At 42.6% G+C, this 19,160-nt stretch overlaps 1 protein-coding gene and 1 long non-coding RNA gene across 10 annotated transcripts in view; one reads left to right on the top strand and one right to left on the bottom strand.

Annotated features, from left to right (window-relative positions):
- FNDC3A (fibronectin type III domain containing 3A) overlaps nt 1–2,934 on the bottom strand; it is a 101,268-nt gene extending 98,334 nt beyond the window's left edge. For 3 of the 7 annotated variants that reach the window (XM_015851815.2, XM_085536153.1, XM_085536150.1), the window contains exon 1: nt 2,813–2,934. The gene's annotated coding sequence lies outside the window, so the exon portion shown is untranslated. Of the gene's footprint in view, nt 1–210; nt 448–2,625 lie in introns of those variants that run through there. The other 4 variants (XM_085536152.1, XM_085536148.1, XM_015851816.3 and 1 more) reach the window with 3 other exon arrangements.
- A 46-nt stretch (nt 2,935–2,980) lies between these two features.
- Nucleotides 2,981–17,950, top strand: LOC107308157 (uncharacterized). 3 transcript variants are annotated; one of them, XR_001552667.3, is made up of 6 exons: nt 2,981–3,220; nt 4,871–5,061; nt 10,797–10,893; nt 12,114–12,345; nt 15,143–15,229; nt 15,617–17,950. It is a non-coding gene; the product is annotated as an uncharacterized LOC107308157 (long non-coding RNA). The 3 variants fall into 3 exon arrangements; XR_001552665.3 differs by having other exon boundaries at nt 2,998–3,220; nt 4,871–4,948; nt 15,617–15,750; XR_014942125.1 differs by having other exon boundaries at nt 3,040–3,880.
- The last annotated feature ends 1,210 nt before the right edge of the window (nt 17,951–19,160 follow it).

Here is a 19,160-nt window from a genome sequence, read left to right as displayed (position 1 = left end):
CAGGAAAAGCAATGGCTCTCACAATTCACCTCGACACCATAAAGTGCAGCTAAGCAGAACCTCACTACAAACTGCCTGAAAATTTTCCTCAGCCAATAGTCTTAAAGAAATGGACGATAAAATAGAGAGGTGTTATTGACAGATAGAACCAAGAGAATCCAACTCATATTTCAGATCATAGAGATGCACCAATGAAACATGACATGTTACCTGTAGACGCTTGAGCAGAGATTGAACTAGAAATCCCTTCACAATTGGAAGCTGGAGGTCAAACAAAAGGTGCAGAGCTGCTGGATGCTGGAGGGCAGACTGGAATTCCTCAGGTTCCACAAGGCAGGGACAAAGCACAGGGATGGCTGCAGACAACAATACTGTCTAGGAAGCAGGCCTGCAGCTTCATCAAAGCTGTCTTCTCTAATACCTGGCACGCACTACTTCAGAAATTACCTGCCAGCAAGTTAAAATAGTGAGATGCATAAAAGCACTGAGAAGTTAGAACCATTTAGGGAAAAGTATTGACCATGCTGAAAAATTGTACCTTCCCTGCAGTCAGGCTTCAAGGCTTTGGCTTCCCAGTTAAGTGCTATGACAGAACGTTGCAGTAGCACGTTCAGTCAAGTAGTTAAAGTTGCAATAACAATTAGGAAGGATCTCCATTAGGTATCTCGAGCCAGAACAATCATCATCATAACACTGACGTAGATCCAAATTCAAGCTAAATTAAATGGCCACAAGGCAAAGAATAACAAACAAAAGCATCCCAAGATCCGCAGAACTCACAGCCCAAAGCAGATGAGTTATTGGTCTGATTCATAATTCAAGTTACTGCAGTTCCATTACATTATTACCAATGAAAATCAAAAGCCTTTACGTTCACAAAGCAGTGGAAACTCATAGTTTGAAAAAGGTCAAGATGCCACTAAGATGAAATTAGATAACTTCAGCATTGTGTGTAAAGACCAGAACTTCAAGTAACTCTTACACAGAGTGTGTCATACAACAGAAGAAAGCCTCAGAAGGTCTCCACCTGCTCTGAAAGCCCTGAGACACTCATCTGATTCCATTTACTGTTATCTCCTGGAGTAATTAGCCTGTGACTGCCCAAAGCAGACTGCTCCCACCCTAACCAAGTGAACACACTGCTGAGTACCAGGCTTCCTGAGGTCAGAACTGTCTCTTTCAACCCAGGTTTCAGTAGCCAAAGCCTGACAGTCCTTGTGTAAGTGATTCACAATGTAAATTCCCACACTTCCCCCGGAAAAAGGCAGCAAGAAAACCATTCGGGTGCAGTCTGCCAAAATAAGTCCCACATTCAGACCTAGAGTCAAAATAACTTCCCAAGGAGGTGGTGGAGTCACCATCCCAGTAGGTGCTTAATAAACGTGTAGATGTGGTACTGAGGGATGTGGTTAGTGGGTATGGTGGGGATGGGTTGATGGCTGGACTAAACTTGAGCGGGGTTTCTTCCTCCAACTTAAATGATTCTACAACTTGCGTGCACTCTTCACACACAGAGCAAATCGAGACCACAACATCATCTTCCCAGGCTTGATCTGCACCCTCCCACTGCCCTGTGTGTTCAGTAGGAAAACCAGTTACCACAACCCCTACCCAACCTGCAATACTGAGCTCCGCAGGTACCTCCAGCTTCCACATGCACACAGCCTACTCCCCACATCAAAGCTCATTACTTCGACACTCCCCAACTGATTGGACTTCACAATTGTTTAAAACTATGGCTAAAATGCCACCGATTGCACTTGCTGATTGTGAAGGGCTGCTGAGTTGCTGTGATTTACGCTGTTACTTGTCATGGAATATACACACATCCATGATGGCTACAGCAACGTTTCCGTATAGCTGGGCTGCACAAAACACAAAGTTACCTATTGTCATAACAACAAAACAAGCTGGAAGCTCAGACAGGCTCGCTTCTACTCCTGCTAAAACCAACGCTACCAGACGTTCAATGACAAGCTGCTGTGAGATCCGAAGCCTTCAAGGCTGATTTAAGGCACTTACACATCCAATCAAACACAGACGTAAACGGTACAAAGAGCGTTTCCCAGGAATGACTTCACGGCACCAGCTGTTCTGGAAGCAGCCTGACACTCTGACACTCCGTATATCGCCTCGGATAGATTAAACTACCAACCCGTCGGGAGGTGGACCCCTCGTTCCCACCCGCTCTACGTGCCACCGACCTTCTGCTTATTTACTTCTCGCAATAAAAATCAGCTGGAAAGTTTCGTTTTTGCTTCTCGCTGGTTTCACTTTCCAGCTGCCCGCAAGCCGCCAAAACTTTCAGTTTGGGTTCAACCCGTTGCGATACTCGGGGAAGAAGGGACAGACACGAACACTCGGGCAGCACTCGCTGAGGTAGCGGGGAGGAGGCGGCACAGCCCTCACACGGAGCAGCACCCCGACCCCATTGCGGGGCACGGCGCGGTGCCGGAGCCTCCCTCCCTTCTCCCACCGCCTGTCAGCGCCGCTCGGGCCCCTCCCAGCCGCCCCCTCCCAGCAGCGGGACCCCCCCAACACACACACACACATACCCCGCCGGAAAGTTTCCCCACTCCCTCCCTACGGACACACGGTCCGGCCGCTCTCCCCGCCCCGACTCACCGCCATGGTCCCCCGGGCTAACGGTCCGAGCTCCGCCGGCGGCGGGCAGCGGCTGCAGGGCGGGGAGCGGGGGGAGTTCCCGATGGCGCAGCTCGGGCAGGGGCGGCGCTTCGCCGGCCGTTCCCCACCCCCTGCCCGCCCCTCAGCTACCTGCCTCACCCCTCCGTTCCCCTCCCCCTTCCCTCACCTGTCACTGGCCCCCGCCGCTAGCGCTGTCTCCGCCGCCTCCTCCCCGCAGCCCCAGCGCTCCCCTCCGCTTCGCCCGGCGGAGCGCGGCAGCCATCTTTGTGGAGGGCTGGGAGGGGCCGCGAGGGGGCAGTTAGATCCAATGCGCACTGCGCCTGCGCGGACAGCTGCTCCCGGCCGGGGGGCGGGGCCTGTGGGGCAGGTTCTTCACTCACCTCTCCCGGCCTTGGGTGGGGGTCGTGGGTCTGACCCCTCCTCATTGAGGTGTTTGTGCCCATACACACCGTGTCCAGCGTGCTGCTGGTGAGAGAAAAAGGGAAATAAAGCATCTTCTCCAGCTGCTTTTGTAAGGAGGAAGTGTGTTCCTGCAACACCTGCAGTGCCCAGCTGATGTCCCGAATGCTAATTGGTGATTCTCTTTTGCTTAACGTCTGTCCTTTTTCAGCCGTTGTGGATCGAAATGATTTTCCTACAGCATTGGGCTTAATGACCTTCTGCAGCAGCGAGCTGAGCAGAATGAGCTGCTCCATAAAGCGCTTCTGTTCATTTGCCTTCAAGTTCTCAGCTATTGAGTTAATCAGTTGCTATTTCTCTTGCATATCAGCTGTGCTCAGAGCACTTTTACAGCTTAATGGCACACAGAAGATAGCCCAAGGGTGCACCAATTGAACTCTGCCATCCTGGATGCTCACTGAAGGCCCCTCTTCCAGAACTCACCATTGGAAGCAGCATCCTACGATGTGGTTTGTCAGATCTCCAAAGCTGGAGAGACTGGGGCCTGATCGATATTTGGATGAGCCACCTCGTTAGGTGTTACGGACCGCGCTGCTGGTGATTCATCCGGTGGCTGTTGTCTGTCTATGAGTCAGGGCTGAACAAATGCCACTGCGCAGTGCTTGTGGGCTCTGCTGTCCACTTGCACAGCACTGGAGAGCTTTGCCAATTGGATCTACTGGGAGATCACTTGTGTGCTGTCCAGCTGCGCAGCATATGAGAGCTCTGCCAATTGTATTTGTTGGGAGATCATTTGTTTTCCTGGTGTCAAAACCCTCCCTTGCATCCCTTGCAGGTGAAATTAAGGGATCGGTGCAACGTTTTGTGTGTGTTGGTACAGATGGTGGTGAGAGGGAAAAGCTGAGAGTGGTTTGGACTGTTCTCCAGTCCAAAGGAAATTAATTTGTTCAAGGAAAGACTGGATGTTGTGTTGAGGGACATGGTTTAGTGGGAGCTATTAGTAATAGGTGAACGGTTAGACTGGATGATCTCTTAGGTCTTTTCCAACCTTGGTGATTCTATGATTCTATGATTCCCTAGCTGAGTACTGGACCACATGGTGTGCAGGTTTGCATTGCATGACACAGTCTGCTTCCTTCTTTTTTAGGTCACAGATACTTAAATGCCTGTGTATAGAATTCCATTTTCTGCTGGAAGAACATCTAAAGTCACCCGAAAATCATTCTGAGTAATATAAGGACTAGGGAAAGCCATATATAGTGATCTCTTTATCTCTTTTCATGGACTGATGTGAATAAATGGATTTTCTAAAACAAAAGAAAATTAAATTGAGATTATTTACCAGTCTAAATTGCATGTGCAGATTTCAGCTACTTGCAGATGATTGACCAAATGCTCCTGCTTTCATCCACTGTAGAACTTCCCAGAAGAAGCCATGGAGGCGTAATTTCTTTACTGTCTTGTGTCAGATAGACATCCAAGTACTCATGAAAATCATTTTATGAACTTGAGATGGTAGCTAAACCCAGTATATGAGACAAGAGAAGACAAATCCATCAGAAGATTTGCAGTTTATCCCTTAGGTTGTATAATTATTTGTCTGGTAGTGCCTGCTTTGAGTAGCCGTCTTTTCTGCAGTCAAATTAAGATACCAGCTATAGGGAATTCTGAAGAATGGATGTGAATATTTCATGTTTGTATTAAGTTGCATTAACTCATAAGAAACAAGCAGCAATGCAGTGCTTGGGATAAGGACTGGGCAACTCATGCTAATTTCAAAATCTGGGTCACTTTAATCAAATTTCCTTTTTTTCCATCCTTGCAGGGAAAGCAGAAAGTCTCAAATTCCGAAGTTAAAAGAGTATGACTGTTGCAGGATTCACCACTTCAACATACAGCAGTTGTGAGTTGAGTTGAGTTACTTGAGTTACTGCTTTTTCTATGTCCTTTCAGCTATCCTGTATCTTCACCTGAGCTGCACGACAGTCATCATATCTGTCCAGGTCTCTTTCAAAGGTACTGCTGGCCAGCAGGAGTTATTTACTGCCTTCTGATTTGTCTGAAATGAGTAGAACTGTAAAAATCCCTCTTTAATGTCGCAATAATGTAACAAAATTAAAGTTTGATGAGGACTGTATAATGCTAGGCGTGATTCACTTCAATGGTAAAATACATGTTTATGGGGGAAAAAAGAAGGAGCCTGAGATTTAATTGATATGATCAGCAGGGTCTCCTTAACTTGTTCTTTATTTTTATCAAAATATGGATAGGCACCTTAAAAAGACACAAATCCAGGAATCTCTGCCTTCTTTACCTGCTTTTCATGACAAAAATGGTGAAGACAATCATTCTCTGATAGGATTAAACCAGCTGAATATTTAGAATTATGGTACCAAAATGAATGGGAGGATTAGATGGATAAAAACATTAATCCAGTCATAGACAACAAAATTCAGCCATTCAGATCTGGCATTACGGGAGCAGCTTTAACATAGTATCAAGGATTTGGGGTGATCTGCTGTTTGTTTTATTCAGAAGGTGGGTGGAATATGCTATTTCCCTTCCTGATTCATCTCCTTTTCTGGAAGAGATGCCACCGGTTTTAACAGGATTACTTGGAAAATAGTGCATTGCTCAACAAGAGCAAGCATGGCCGATCATTTCCTTAAGATGTTCAGGTGCAAAAACAAACCAAACTCTATGAGAAAGAATTAATTAGTGTAAAATTTTTTCAAACATTGTGCCAAGATTAAGACTTCGAAAACATTAGCTGGAGCCCTACTGAAAGAGTGGTCTAATTGTGTAGCGTTTAATTACTTAAAGGTGTATTTGCCAACTGGAAAAGCAAAATAAAGACAGGGATTGCATGCACAGAAAGAGCGACTGCACAGTTTAGATCCTGAGTTCATTTATCTCACTTTATTAAAATAGAGAAATACATATATGGCACAGAACTACTTGTTGTAATACTACTTTTTAAACTTAAGTCAAAAGTCCCATGTAAGAGCGATGAAATGTTCCAAACAATGACATTCACCTTGGGATTCCTGAAGCTGGTTCTTTTGTATCTTGTAAATCTTAGTTGTTTCTGGATGAACGTATTGAAATCAACCACTAGTTGAACTATGATTTTTTTCCGTCATGAATTGAAAGTATCATTTTATATAACAGAAAGCTTTGAATCCGTACCTAAAGCAGTGATTGTCAACACCAACAAAGTGGTATTTATTGGCTTCATAACTTTTAAAAACCGCTGATATTTTTTTTGGCTTTGTACACTGGGGTAATTATGAACTGTCTTTAGTGATCCCTTAGCAAACTAACAGTTGGCTGCTAGTAGACAAAGTTGAATAATAAAGCAGACCTGGTCATAATGGAAACATTCACAAGAAGCATATTTTGAATTTGTGCTTCTTGGAATACTTTTGTTGCCTTTCTTTTCAGGTCATGATTAAAAGTTAGGCATCGTAAGATCTATTGGTTGGAAGCAGGAACAATTCATATGCTAAATTGAAAGTGTCCGACACACTAGTCCATATTTATTTAGGGATTTTTTTCTTTCTTGAATGTACAGAATTTCATACCTGAGCTTATTTTTTTTTTCTCACAGATTTGCTGTCATGATAAACAGTTTCCATTTCGTCAGATGGACCACCAAGAGTTCAGCATGAATTGTCTGAAAGATTGGCTTTCTTTTGGTACCTGGCAATATTTAGGATGGATTGACTGCGTTTAGGACTCTTTGACCTAGTTCAGTGGCAAGGAGGTTACCTTTCCAATTTAAGCAGCTCTGCCTCTAAGTTGAGGAGTTTTGAGACACACAAGATTTCCATTATCTTGTTCTGTGTTGCAGGGTTTGGGGGTTTTGCTGTGACTCCTTTTTTCCAGCCTTTTGAAGTACCAGGCTCATGTTGTGCTTGCAGACAAAGAAGCTGAAGAAAGTTTTTGTCGACTTCTTCACATAAGGGTGCATTTTAAACTTGTTCATTGAAAGGCCTCGCAGTGCAAGTCCTTGTCTGGCAAGATAACAGCCTGAGTTCAGTGTGCTCATGGAACATTAATTAGTCTCTTCATTCAGATTTTCCTGTTTTCTTTTTCTTTTTTTTCCCCTCTTTTTCCAATAGGACTGAATATATAGCATGTCGCCAACATTCTCTGTGGTTTTCTGAAAAAATTTAACTGCTTCATGGTGGCTTGGAGGAAGCTGGTTCCTCTCATACATACATGTTTTTCAAGTCTTTTTCTTCCAAATGAGGTAACCAGATGGTGCAAAAGCATCATCTGTGTGTTCAGACAAATGCCACTTGGACCTACAAACTCTGTGATGGTAGAAATCAAGTATACGTCACTAGCTTCAGAATAATGGAACCATTGAAAATTGACAAACCAGGATGAGCACAAAGAACACTCTTGTTTTGTGAAGTTATGTGCAGGAAAAAGCTCGAGTCGTGGTTGATGAGGTGTCTCAGAAATGTTAACAGTGTCAAGCAACTGGCAATTGGTTCCTGTGGCAGGAAATAGCGAAGGCAGCTCAGTGCTACAAGCAGTAGAAGCTGGCCTTATTGTTGTTGGAATTGTAGTTTCCTCCTTTTTAATCATCTGTGTTGTAAGTGAATTTGTTTTAGCCCCTGGAGAATACATATTCTACTTTTGTGTGGTCTCTGCATATTTAGTAAGAGTGGTACTGGCTAATGTACACATGGCTCTTGGGCAAGCTAAACTGCTTAGCTGGTCACTTGGTTTATGCAATTGTGTTTGTTACAGGAAGTCTGAAACATGGCAGGATGCATGTCTATGCTATAAGGGACTATTAAAAACAAAGACACCACCTCTGATTTTGGGAGTCTCAAAGCCTCAAATTGCCAGGGGCTGGGAAGATACTGGGGAGCGGTACCACTGTGCAGTTGCCCACTGCATTGCAGTGGGGTGTTGCTAGAGACAGAACTCCAAGCTTTGATCTGGCCCACTATGTCTGTGTTCATCTACATCTGCTCTTATGTTTTGTCTGTGCACAGTAGTTTTAAGAAACGATAGACAACACATGAAATCATTTTTTGTTAGTCTGTAAGGAAAACTATCCACTTGAAACCAATAGTCTGAGCTGGTGTTTTGTCCTGCTCTGTATGTTGATATAGGTGGTGATGATCATTAATATAAATGAGACATGAGTAGAAAACACAAGTACCTGTTAAAGTCTTGGATTCTCTCCAAGAAAAATGGGTCAATGAAGTCAAACCCTTTTGTTCTCTTTGAAGCATCTCTGTAGTTCAAGCTGATTCTATTTTAACACTGGAAACTATTTAATTCTTCTTTTCTTTAAAGTAACCTGTAATCTTTCCAGGCACTTCAACTAGAGACAATAGTAAACCCTTCTGAATGCTACTGTGGATACCTCTTTTCAGCCTGGGAGAGTCTATTGACTGTAGAAGCGAGTAGTTTCTGTTTATTTTCTCATGTTCTTGCAAACAAATATACAACTGACAAATGCTCCCTATAAAGTAATAACAAGATAAGGAACAAAAAGAAAGAAAAATAAATAGTCTGAACTTCTATTTGAGATTTTTCAACTTGAGCTCTTTGAATCCAAGCAATGAATACGCTCAGTGATGACAGCTCACGCTGGTATCTTGTACATCGACCAGCCTTCCAAATGATAAGTCATGTATATTTTCTTTTGGAAGGAGCTGTCTTTGGAAAGGGGGATCACATAGCTTGAAATTTTGCTTGCAACATGAAAAGAAAGAATAATATTTCTTCTGCATGATGTTTTGATGTTTGTTCCAGGGTAGATGAACACTACTCCAAAGTTTCTTTCAAATGAGAAGGGTCTGGAGATGAAATCAGTACAGTCAGCCTGGCTCAGTGTCCTCAGCTCAGTGTTGTGGTGAGATCCACCACCATCTCACCATGTAAGATACAAAAAATACTTGCATATAAATGTAGATGGTGCTGTCTTTTGAAAAGGGGAAGTCTAAGGTGTAGCAGGAGTCTCTTCTGGTGAAGCTATGATATAAAACTTTTGGGAAACAGGCATCGAACACATGAGAAATAATAATTACCTTTCACATGCTTTCTTTATAAAGTGTTTTTCTGTCATTGGAAAGCGCTTCAATGTTCTGAGCATTCTTCAAAATATGGACATGTTGCCAACTTGAGAAAATAAGGAACTTCTTCATTACAATTCCTGTTGCACAACCCTCTCCACCTCTGGTTTTCACCTCATACTCATGATTTAAGTTTTAAGGCCTGTCTCAGTGTGAGTCTGTATTCTTCATACGGGTAACACTTTGGCTGGAGTGTCAACATCAGACATAATGAAAAAGACATAGTTTGCTTCCGACCTCTTCATGCAGTGTTTAGCATTTTCAATATTGAAGCATTACTGCACAAACATCATTCTGGAGCGAGCAATTTGTTTCATGCAAAATTTGCTATGCCTAGTGAATTGATCATTTTGAGTTTCCTGGTAGATGATATGAGATACACTTTTTTCCATTTCAGATTCAGGTCACAGTGTGGCCTCTCATCATAGACACAGCTGAGCCTTGCTCTTGTTTTCCTCCAGGATATTGCAGAACTGGCTCTTTGGTCTTAGATCACTCACAGTGTCTTCCACTCTGCTATCTTTTTCTGTACCTTTGACTTAGACACTGTTCCTGTGTTTTACTTTCTGTGCAGTGCAGCTCTTCTCATGTTTTTGCTTTTCTCTTTTTTCTCCTGTTTGGTGATTTTTTACTTTTCAGACTTTAAATGAAAACGGGGAGAGGCCAAGTCCACCTGGATCCACTAGCAGCATAGAGAAAGGTCTCACAACATCTTTCTTTCTGCTAGCTCTTGCTGACTGGAGCTACAGAAGGATGCAATATATAAATCTCTTCTTATTGCTTTCTGTATATCTGTAGGGACTCAGCTCCTCTGGGGCTTTTACTTGTTTCACTTTTCAACTTCAGATTATTTTCTTTAATTTCTTTTTGCTGCTGGCACAAGGGCATGTTCATTAATCACTCAAGCCCAAGGTGCTCGAAAGAAATGGTCTTTATCTGGTGACACAGTTCCAACAGCTTTTGCCTAACAGAACAGGGGCTTTTCCAGAGCTCCTCCCCTGGATGTTTTCATGTGTCTGGAAGGAGAGTTTGCTGAAAGGTGCAGCTGGCTGCCACAGGGACAACAGTTTGGCTGCAAGATAAGCGCAGCAGTCTAGACAGATCTGTCTCAGCACACAGGATAAGATTATTTTGCCTATCCGAAGTTCTGTTCTAATTGTTCAGTGCGTGTTTGTATTTTTTGTGATGACATCTTATTTCTTCAAGGATTTTTACGAGCAGTAATCAGACTTGTCTAGCCTCACAGCCTTCTGCAAATCACAGTTTGCTTGGGATTTTTGGTCTTGCACTCAGAGCCTTTAGCCTCATTAAAGATGTTTCCTTTAGAATTTCCCTATTTCTGCTAGTGAATTTTAATGTGCAATAGCTGAAGAGTTTACCTTTATTTTGTTATCAGGTGTTTAAAGCTGCAGGGGATTTTGATGCATGGTGTGTGCTGAAAAGATAGGGAGCTACATCTGGAGTGCTAAAGGCTAATGTGGACAATGCTCTGATACCACGTGGTTGCAGAATTAATCAGTGCTTCCCTTGGGACAGGTTTACACATACCACAAGAGTAGCCCCCAAATACCTGCAAGACAAGACTTGTGGGCTGTTAAACAAAGAACCTATAATAAGGTCTTACTTACACCTTTTTCACTTTTCCAGGCATACTTTTGAGGCCTACAGACATTCAGCCAAAGAGCCTTATGTCAGATGATGGAAAGACCATGTCCAGCAGCATTTTAGAGAACCCTGTTGGAAGGTGATATAAATAGAATCACTCAATTGAACTCTGATCCTGTCTGAAATAAGAATACAGCAGAAAAAAGATTTAGAGAAACCAACAAAAGTACACTGTATGAGGCAGAGACAAAAAGGTCAGGTTGTTAAGTGTTATGAAGAAACAGACAGGGAATGAAACAGTGGGTATATGCAAAATTTTTCCTAGTTTCTCTGAAGCCATGAGCTCAGGGGAGTTCCCAGAGAGGCAAATATGGCAGTACACCTAAAACTGATTAAGTGTCTCTCTAAAAAATGCACTGACTTTCAGAACTCGTTACTCAGGCAAAAGTTTTAGGAGTCAAATAATAGAAGAAAACCTGCTGCTACCACAAATAGACATTAACACACAGGAGGTTATAAAACTTCATGTTCCAGGATGAAAGGCAGCCACTTCCTATTTCAGGTCAGAAAGACGCTTCCCCTGGAAGTCACTGTTAAGGATTGTCCATCACAGGATTTTTAGCTCAGTCCAAATATCGTCAGTGGCACTGTTTGACTGGATCAACCGCTGTTTGAGAACTGCTGGTCTACTTTGCTCTAAATTTAACACCCCTTTTCATGTGCTATGGTCTGTGCTACCCTAATTCTATTTTCCTTCTATTTATTTATTTATTTATTTATTTATTTTCTCATAAAGGAATGTCAGCAATAAGAGAAAATGATTTCCATGCTTTTCAGGATACATATCTACAATATCGTTTAATTTGAGCTTTGCGTTTGGAGGAGACAGTTTTCTTTCACCTGAAATACAGCAGGCTAAGTTCTGTTTACCTGTGGTAACAAAAGCCAAATGGAAGCAACGGTCCCCAATTAAGTACCAGTGAATTTGTAGAGCATTTCAGGGCTATAAAATGCTCTTACATTTTTGCTGTGGTAATTACTGTGAGTGAGCCAGCTGCTGGTTAATGGCGCTCACTGACTCACCTTCCTGTCCGTTCTGACTTGGGAGGATGGAAAGTGGATGCGGTGTTGTCAGAAGGGACAGCAGCAGATGAATGCCCCCGATAACCCATTAACAGAGCATCAAACGGTCATCAGTGCAGAAAGCAGAAAAACACAATTAATTCTCCAAAATATGAGAAAATCTGCTGTCATTTTACTCCTCAATCAAGTCAAAGTTGATTCAGCTAGTTTTTTAAGGGGTGGAATATTAAGTACATTTAGACTTTCACAGACAGTAATTTCTGATCTGCTTAAAAGGGTGAAGAAATATGAAGATCATGTTTTGCACCCTTCCTGGAATACTGTGAAGATTCCTGTTCAGAGAGGAACATCTCCTTGATCTAAGTGATCTCCAGCTGCCATCATGTTGTTCACAGTGATACACGCATATTTTGAACCATGTAACAAAGCTTGAATCATGAAAGCTGAGGTCTGTGACATGGAAAGAGGCCTTGGTAAATCAATAAAGCTGTATATCCACGTGGTAAAAGTAAGTGGGATGTTATCTTTTGGTTTATTAGGTAGATTTATTACAGAGTTGTAGCTCTCATCTCACAAATAGCACAAGTCTTACTTATTTATCACTCCATACTTAAATCTCACTCTGAGTGTGAATTTATTTTTCACAGGGAATATTAAAACAAACTCTCCTGAACCATGATGCTACTTGGAAAGTAACATCTATTTAAAAATATAGAGATATTCCTATGGTTTTATGCAGTCAGTAGCTCAAAATAGCTTGTGTCTACCACAGCACAGCTATCATGGATTTAGTTGTTCCCACAGAGGGTCTTTGTTATGTTTGAAAAATACCAATTTTGAAATCAGAGGATCTGGTTCTTATTTACATGACTATGCCAAGAGGCCTTATGGTTGCAAATGACATTGTGCAGACCTCCTAGTCTTTAGCACAGGAGACTTTCACAGCATCACCCTGCTCAGACTTCCCACAGTGTATGACCCTTCTTCTGGCAGCAATGAAGCAGAGCCCTGTGGTCCTTTCCCTGTGTGCTGGATGGCATCAGCCCATTGTCTATGTGTCTTTTATGAAATATGTGAGCTAGCTTTTTCCTGGTACTACCAATGAAATTGCTTTAAATACTTAACTTTGTCTAAAAATCCTTGTAAATATTGTGTAGATCATTTTCTTAGTGTCTGACTATGTTGCACTTTCATATGTGTAAGCATGAGTGTAGTTGTGTTCACAGATTCCTAGAATCATATAATATCCCACATTGGAAGGAACTCACAAAGATAATTGAGTCCAACTCCTGGCTCCACACAGGACCACCCAGCATTCAAGTCCTATGTCTGAGAGCACTGTCCAAATGCCCCTCGAACTCCAGCAACTTGGGGCCTGCTGTCCTCCATGTGAAGAACCTCTCCCTAGCATCCACCTGACCTTCCCCTGGTGAAGGTCTGTGCCATTCCTTTGGATCCTACCTGATTATTCTTGTTACTTCTAAGAAGGCCAGTAAGATCACCTAGTCCAACTATCAGACTTCAGTACAGAGTATCACTTTTCCAAAAGGTGTTGGTCCAGGTCATTAGTTGTGAGGCAGTTTTCACTTCTTAATATCTCAGTACTTCAGCTGTAATTTGTTACTAGAGATGCTGCTAATCTTTAGCCCCCTGGAGCAGGTCTTTCCAGCCTTTACCTAACTGCCACCTCCATAGGCCTATGTGAGATCTATAAATCTAAGTTTAAATATTTTTGGGTGCTTTGCTTACATGCTAATATGACATCTGTCACAGAGTGTTGCCTGCTTCCATCCCAACACCCAAGAAATGTCTGCTTCCTCACTGTATTTCAAGGGAATTCGTTCTAGTTGCTGACTTCTAGAAGAGCAGTCAGATGGTTTGCATTGGGATGAATTACAGTCAGAAGGGCAACAGATACAAGATTAGATCCTGTGTAGGCTCATGCAGAGTGACCATAGAGCCTGCCTGCATCTGGTGTTCTTCTTCCTCTTCTTTGGAGTAGGCAAGCACTCATGAAGTTTTGGTTTCATATATTAAGGTTTTCTTGTTATCTATCTATCTATCTATCTATCTATCTATCTATCTATCTATCTATCTATCTATCTACCTATCTATTTCAGAGGAGAAGTGTTTTAATTTGGCTATCGGCTTACAATCTATTTGACCACAATTTCCATCTCCTCTGTGTCATCTCTCAGCTGTAATATTTTCTTCACTTGGCTGCAAACTTAATGAAGTCATTTGCCACAGAAGATTTTGAAACATATTATTTATGGCTCCAGTCTGTCACCCTCAGACAATATTCTGGGATGATGCAATGCAGCTGTACACAATATTTTTACATTTCTCTACACTTTGTTAGTTTTTTTTCTGTACTTTGCTTGCCCTTTAAAAACTATAAAAGACAATACTTATTATATCTCGTGTTAGAAGCCTGTGAAAGTATACATAAATCTTATAGAAATTATCCTTTCTTTTCTTTTTTGAAGTGCTTAGATTAATTCCTGTAATGCAAAAGAGTTCAATAAGTTCTGATAAATTTGTTTGAGTCAATGAGCTAACTCCATGATTTTGTCTTTGTTATATCTGAATTTGGACTTCCAAAGTACTTTTGAGACTTTTCATTGATAGGAAGGGAAGTGACATTTTTTTTTAGCATTCTTGAATGAGTGAGTTCACAGTTTACTTGTCATACGAGACTCATTTCCTCATTTGTTCCTATTTTAAACATATACTTATCCTCCCACTGTTCCTGAAAAAGTTGTGCTTCTTCTAGATACTCTGCCTAAAAAAATCCCTAAAAACAAATGCAGCTCCCAACCTGGCAGACAGTGGGAAGTGCCTCTGAATAACAAAATGAACCCGAGGTTCAAGCTGAATATCAGGAAAAGGCTCTTCACCAGAGGATGATGGGCATGGAATGGGCTCCCCTGGGCAGTGGACATGGCCTCAAGCTGCCAGAGTTCAAGGAGTGTTTGGATAACAGTCTCAGGAATAGGACTTGAATGCTGGATGGTCCTGTGTGGAACCAGGATTTGGACTCAGTGAAATCTCCCCTCCCCTACCCACCCCTCCCCTCCCTTCCGTTCTCCTTTCCTCTCCCTTCCCCTTCCCTTCCAATCCCTCTCCCCTTCCCTTTTTTCCTTATACTCCCAACAGGAATCAAATCCACCATACTTTATTCATCCTTATACATAAACCATTCTTGTTTTCTTCTGTTGTCTTTTAAAAACGTATCAGTAAAATAACATTTCACCTTCATAGAATGATATCTTATAAACAGAGAACTATTTTCTGTTCCATAGACAAAACATCAAGTCTCTGGTTGCTCTGCTGCAAATGGAGTTACATGGTCCTTCCAGCAATTTTTTCACTGACAGAAACAATCATAGGTAAAATAGTGATGTTGCTTCCCTGGAATTTGTAAAAAAGGACAGTGATATTTTTCTTTCTCTTTCACAGCTTTTATAGAGGAAAATATCTCCCAGCAGAAAACAAAAAATCAAGATTTGATGGTTTTTCTGCACCTTTTCAAGCTATGCTTCCATTAATAATCTCCCCACATACTGATTTTACAGACCTGTCTCTCTTAATGACAAATACACTTGACAGAATTATTTGGCTAAAATATAGTAATTAATGGGTGAGATGGTGTTCCTAAGATTTAGAAATGTGTTAATTAAATACAATTGTCCACTAGGTAATGCATGCACAATTTTACTATAAATGCTGATTTTTCTAATTTGTCTTTTCCTTGTTCTATTTAAATTTAATTAAAGCAGTCCCGGCTGGGCATAAATGGGAGATAAAGACAAGTTATGAACAATGCAGAAGTGCAAGCTAAGCTCATCTGCACCACATGGATCGTATAGAACATGGTCAAGACTCCCCAATGACTGTCCTGTATTACTGCAAAGAGAAAGATCTGGGGATTTTTCAGACATTGTGCTTTGCTAGTCTGAAGGAAAGCTGCTCAAAATGTGAACTGGAGCATTGACAGTGATAGCAGTTTTGGCTTTATCTACAAAACAGTCTTACCTCTTGAAAATTATTTTTCATTCCCAGTGGTCAGAGCAGATGGACTGTAGAGGTGTTGCAGAGGCTTCTTTTCCAGATAAGGAACTGGAAGCGGAGAGAAGAGAGTTACAGAATGTGAGTGGACAGTGATGGACACCAAGTTGAACACGAGCCAGTAACGTGTCCTGGCTACTAAGAAGATATCCTGGGCTGCATCAGGCAAAGCACTGCCAGCAGGTTGAAGGAGATGATCCTTCCCCTCTACTCAGTACTGCTGAGGCTAAACCTGGGGTGCTGGGCCCAATTCTGAGGCCTCTTGTACAAGAGAGGTATGGATATACTAGGAAGAGCCCAACAGAGGACTGCCGAGGTGATGAGGAGACTGGAGTACTTCTCCTGTGAGGAGAGGCTGAGAGCTGTGGCTGCTCAGCTGGACAGGAAGAGGCTCAGGGGGATCTCATCAACGTCCATAAATCCCTGATGGGGATGGTTCCAAGAGGCCAGAGCCAGGCTCGGTCAGTGGTGCCCGGTGCCAGGACCAGAGACCGTGGACACAAACTGGAACACAGGAAATTCCCTCTGAACTCCAGGAGCACTTCTTTGCTGTGCAGTGATGGAGCGCTGGCACACTCCTGTCCTTGCTGGCACAGGGGTTGGAGCAGGTCCAGAGATCAAACACTACCTACCTCAACCATTATGTGATTCTGTGATTCTGTGAAGTATGGACATTTGGACAATAACATTGTCTTCCTATACAACTAATGATGGAGAACAGGCCCCAGTACTGGTTTCTTACTCTGAATTGTACTCATGAATGTCTTTCTCCTTTCCACTAACTGCTGAAATATCCTTGGAAGGCTGGTTGTGTAATTTAGGCACCTAAGTCCTGAAAATTGCCAAGACAGGAATGGTGCTACAATAATGGATTTGTTTTTTTGAATTTGCCTGTGAGACCTGCTGGCCAGTAAATACTGACAGATGTGTTGATAAGGAATCATCAAGCTTAGAGTGGGAAATCAGAGCTGACATCTCAGTGCCACCAAATCATCAGATACTGAATTCACTGGAATTGGTATTTCAGCCCAGTGGGCAAACTGCAGCAAGACACACATTCATCTTGTCCCATCCTATCCTGTCCCATCCCTTCTTGTCTTATCTCATACCATCTTGTCTCGTTCGATCCTGTTCCGTTCCATCCTATCCTTTTCATTCCTTTTTCTTCCTGCCCCATCCTGTCTTGTTCCATCCCAACCCATCCCAACCTGTCTCATCCCAACCTGTCTCATCCCATCCTGTCCTATTCCATCCCATCCCATCCCATCCCATCCCATCCCATCCCATCCCATCCCATCCCATCCCATCCCATCCCATCCCATCCCATCCCACTCCATCCTGTTCTATCCCATCCCATCCTACTCCATCCTGTTCTATTCCATCCCATCCTATGCCACCCAGCCCTGTCTCATCCCATTCCATTCCATTCCATTCCATTCCATTCCATTCCATTCCATTCCATTCCATTCCATTCCATTCCATTCCATTCCATTCCGTTCCGTTCTGTTCCATCCCATTCCAACCCACCCTACCCCATCCATCTCATCCCGTCCCATTCCATCCTATCCTATCTCAGCCCATCGCATCTCACACCATCTTATCTCATCTTATCCCATCTTGTCCTGTCTTGTCTCATGCCATTCTGTCCTATCCCATCCTATCTCATGCATTCCATCCCATCCTATCTCATTCCAGTCTTCCTGATGAAATGCTCTCAATACTTTGTGTGACACAGAGAAAAGATGTTCAGATCCACAGATCCAGTTTACTCAACTCACGTAGAGAAAATTCAGTGAAGAAATGAACATGGAAAGCAATTTGTCTTTTTCATGTCGAAATTTGTATGACAGTGATACTCACTTAATTGAAAGCTGTGTTTTCCTGCAAGAGAAAAAAGAAATCTGTCTGTTCTACCCAGCAAAGATCATTGTGGTTGCTAGAGAAAACAGTCTTTGAAGATACTTCAATGAATACACTGCTCTTACTGTTAATTTCCCCCTGAATCTCTCACAATATAATTAAATGTTGGTCTCTGTAATCGATTACTGTTAGCTATTACTTGGACATATCATGATATTTTCGAAAAGGTCAGAGATCACACATAAAGATTTACAAGAATTCTCATCTCAAAGGAAGAAAGCTTGCCAAGTGGTTTAGATAAACCTGAAGGCATGTCTGGGCTGCGCATAGTGTTCATAATCCCTGACATAGATCTGCCTAGCTGGGTATGTGCGTATGGACCAGGGTGATGCTGAGGGAACACACAAGCTGGAGTCCCAGGAGCAGAGCATCCAAAGTTGTGTGGTTGTCCCTACAGGGGTCTTGCCTTTCTTACTGGAAACTGTTGCTGGTGAATCTGCCCTGTTTCTGGCTCCATACCTGTTGTTTTCAGAGTCAGTTTGGTGATCTTGTACCAGAATCTTCTATGCTCGCACCTTCATTGTGTAGAAATGAGGCTGCTCAGGGAGGTGATGGAGTTACTGTCTCTAGAGTTGTTAAAAAACTGCATAGATTTGGCACTGAGGGACACAGTTGGTGGTCATGGTGGGGATGGGCTGGTGGTTGGACGAGGTGATCTTAGAGGTCTTTTCCAATCTTCGTGACTCTACAATTATATGATTCTGTGAACTATTATCCCTGGGATTTTAATCTAGAACCATTGGGTAGCTGTTAAATCTAAGTGGGTCATCATGTACAAACCGATGCCTTGTTCCTTCTGGATGAAAACCATTTTTAACAAAGTTATTCAGTGACATGTATGTTTGCATTTGCCATAAGGGAACTTTCTCATAGATCTTGCCAGCGTAGGCACAGAAAGAATAAGATAACTGGTACAAAGAGGCATGCAATAGATAACCGCTACACTCCCCTGAACCGTTACACTTGAGTCACCCTTTAATCCTAAGAAGCCGCTGAAGCCCTGCCTGCTGTGTTAAAACAACAAATATATCTGAGTAAGAGGGACTGGCTGCTGTGTGAGGCTTGCTTTCCCTCATTGTACATCTGTATCAGCCAGAGCTGTTTGGTTGTCCTAGCAGGGTGAGATCAAGGCAGCACCTTCCATCTGTCCCCAGGAGCTTGGCACTGAGGGGATCTTTTTCAAAGTCATTTTTCCCTGAAATTAACTTGTATGACTCACCCGGACTCAGAAAAGGGAGAGTGTGTGGGTGTGAGAGGTTTACACAAGATTATTACACTCTCTCAATATTCCGCATTTCTTGTCATCCATCTGTAGTTTCAGAGAATCCAAAA

This window comes from Coturnix japonica, chromosome 1, assembly GCF_054131305.1.
Source record: "Coturnix japonica strain WE chromosome 1, WE-NBRP24, whole genome shotgun sequence".
Lineage (NCBI taxonomy): Eukaryota > Metazoa > Chordata > Aves > Galliformes > Phasianidae > Coturnix > Coturnix japonica.
The sequence above is the reverse complement of the archived record's forward strand: the minus strand, read 5'-3'. Positions and strand labels throughout refer to the sequence as shown.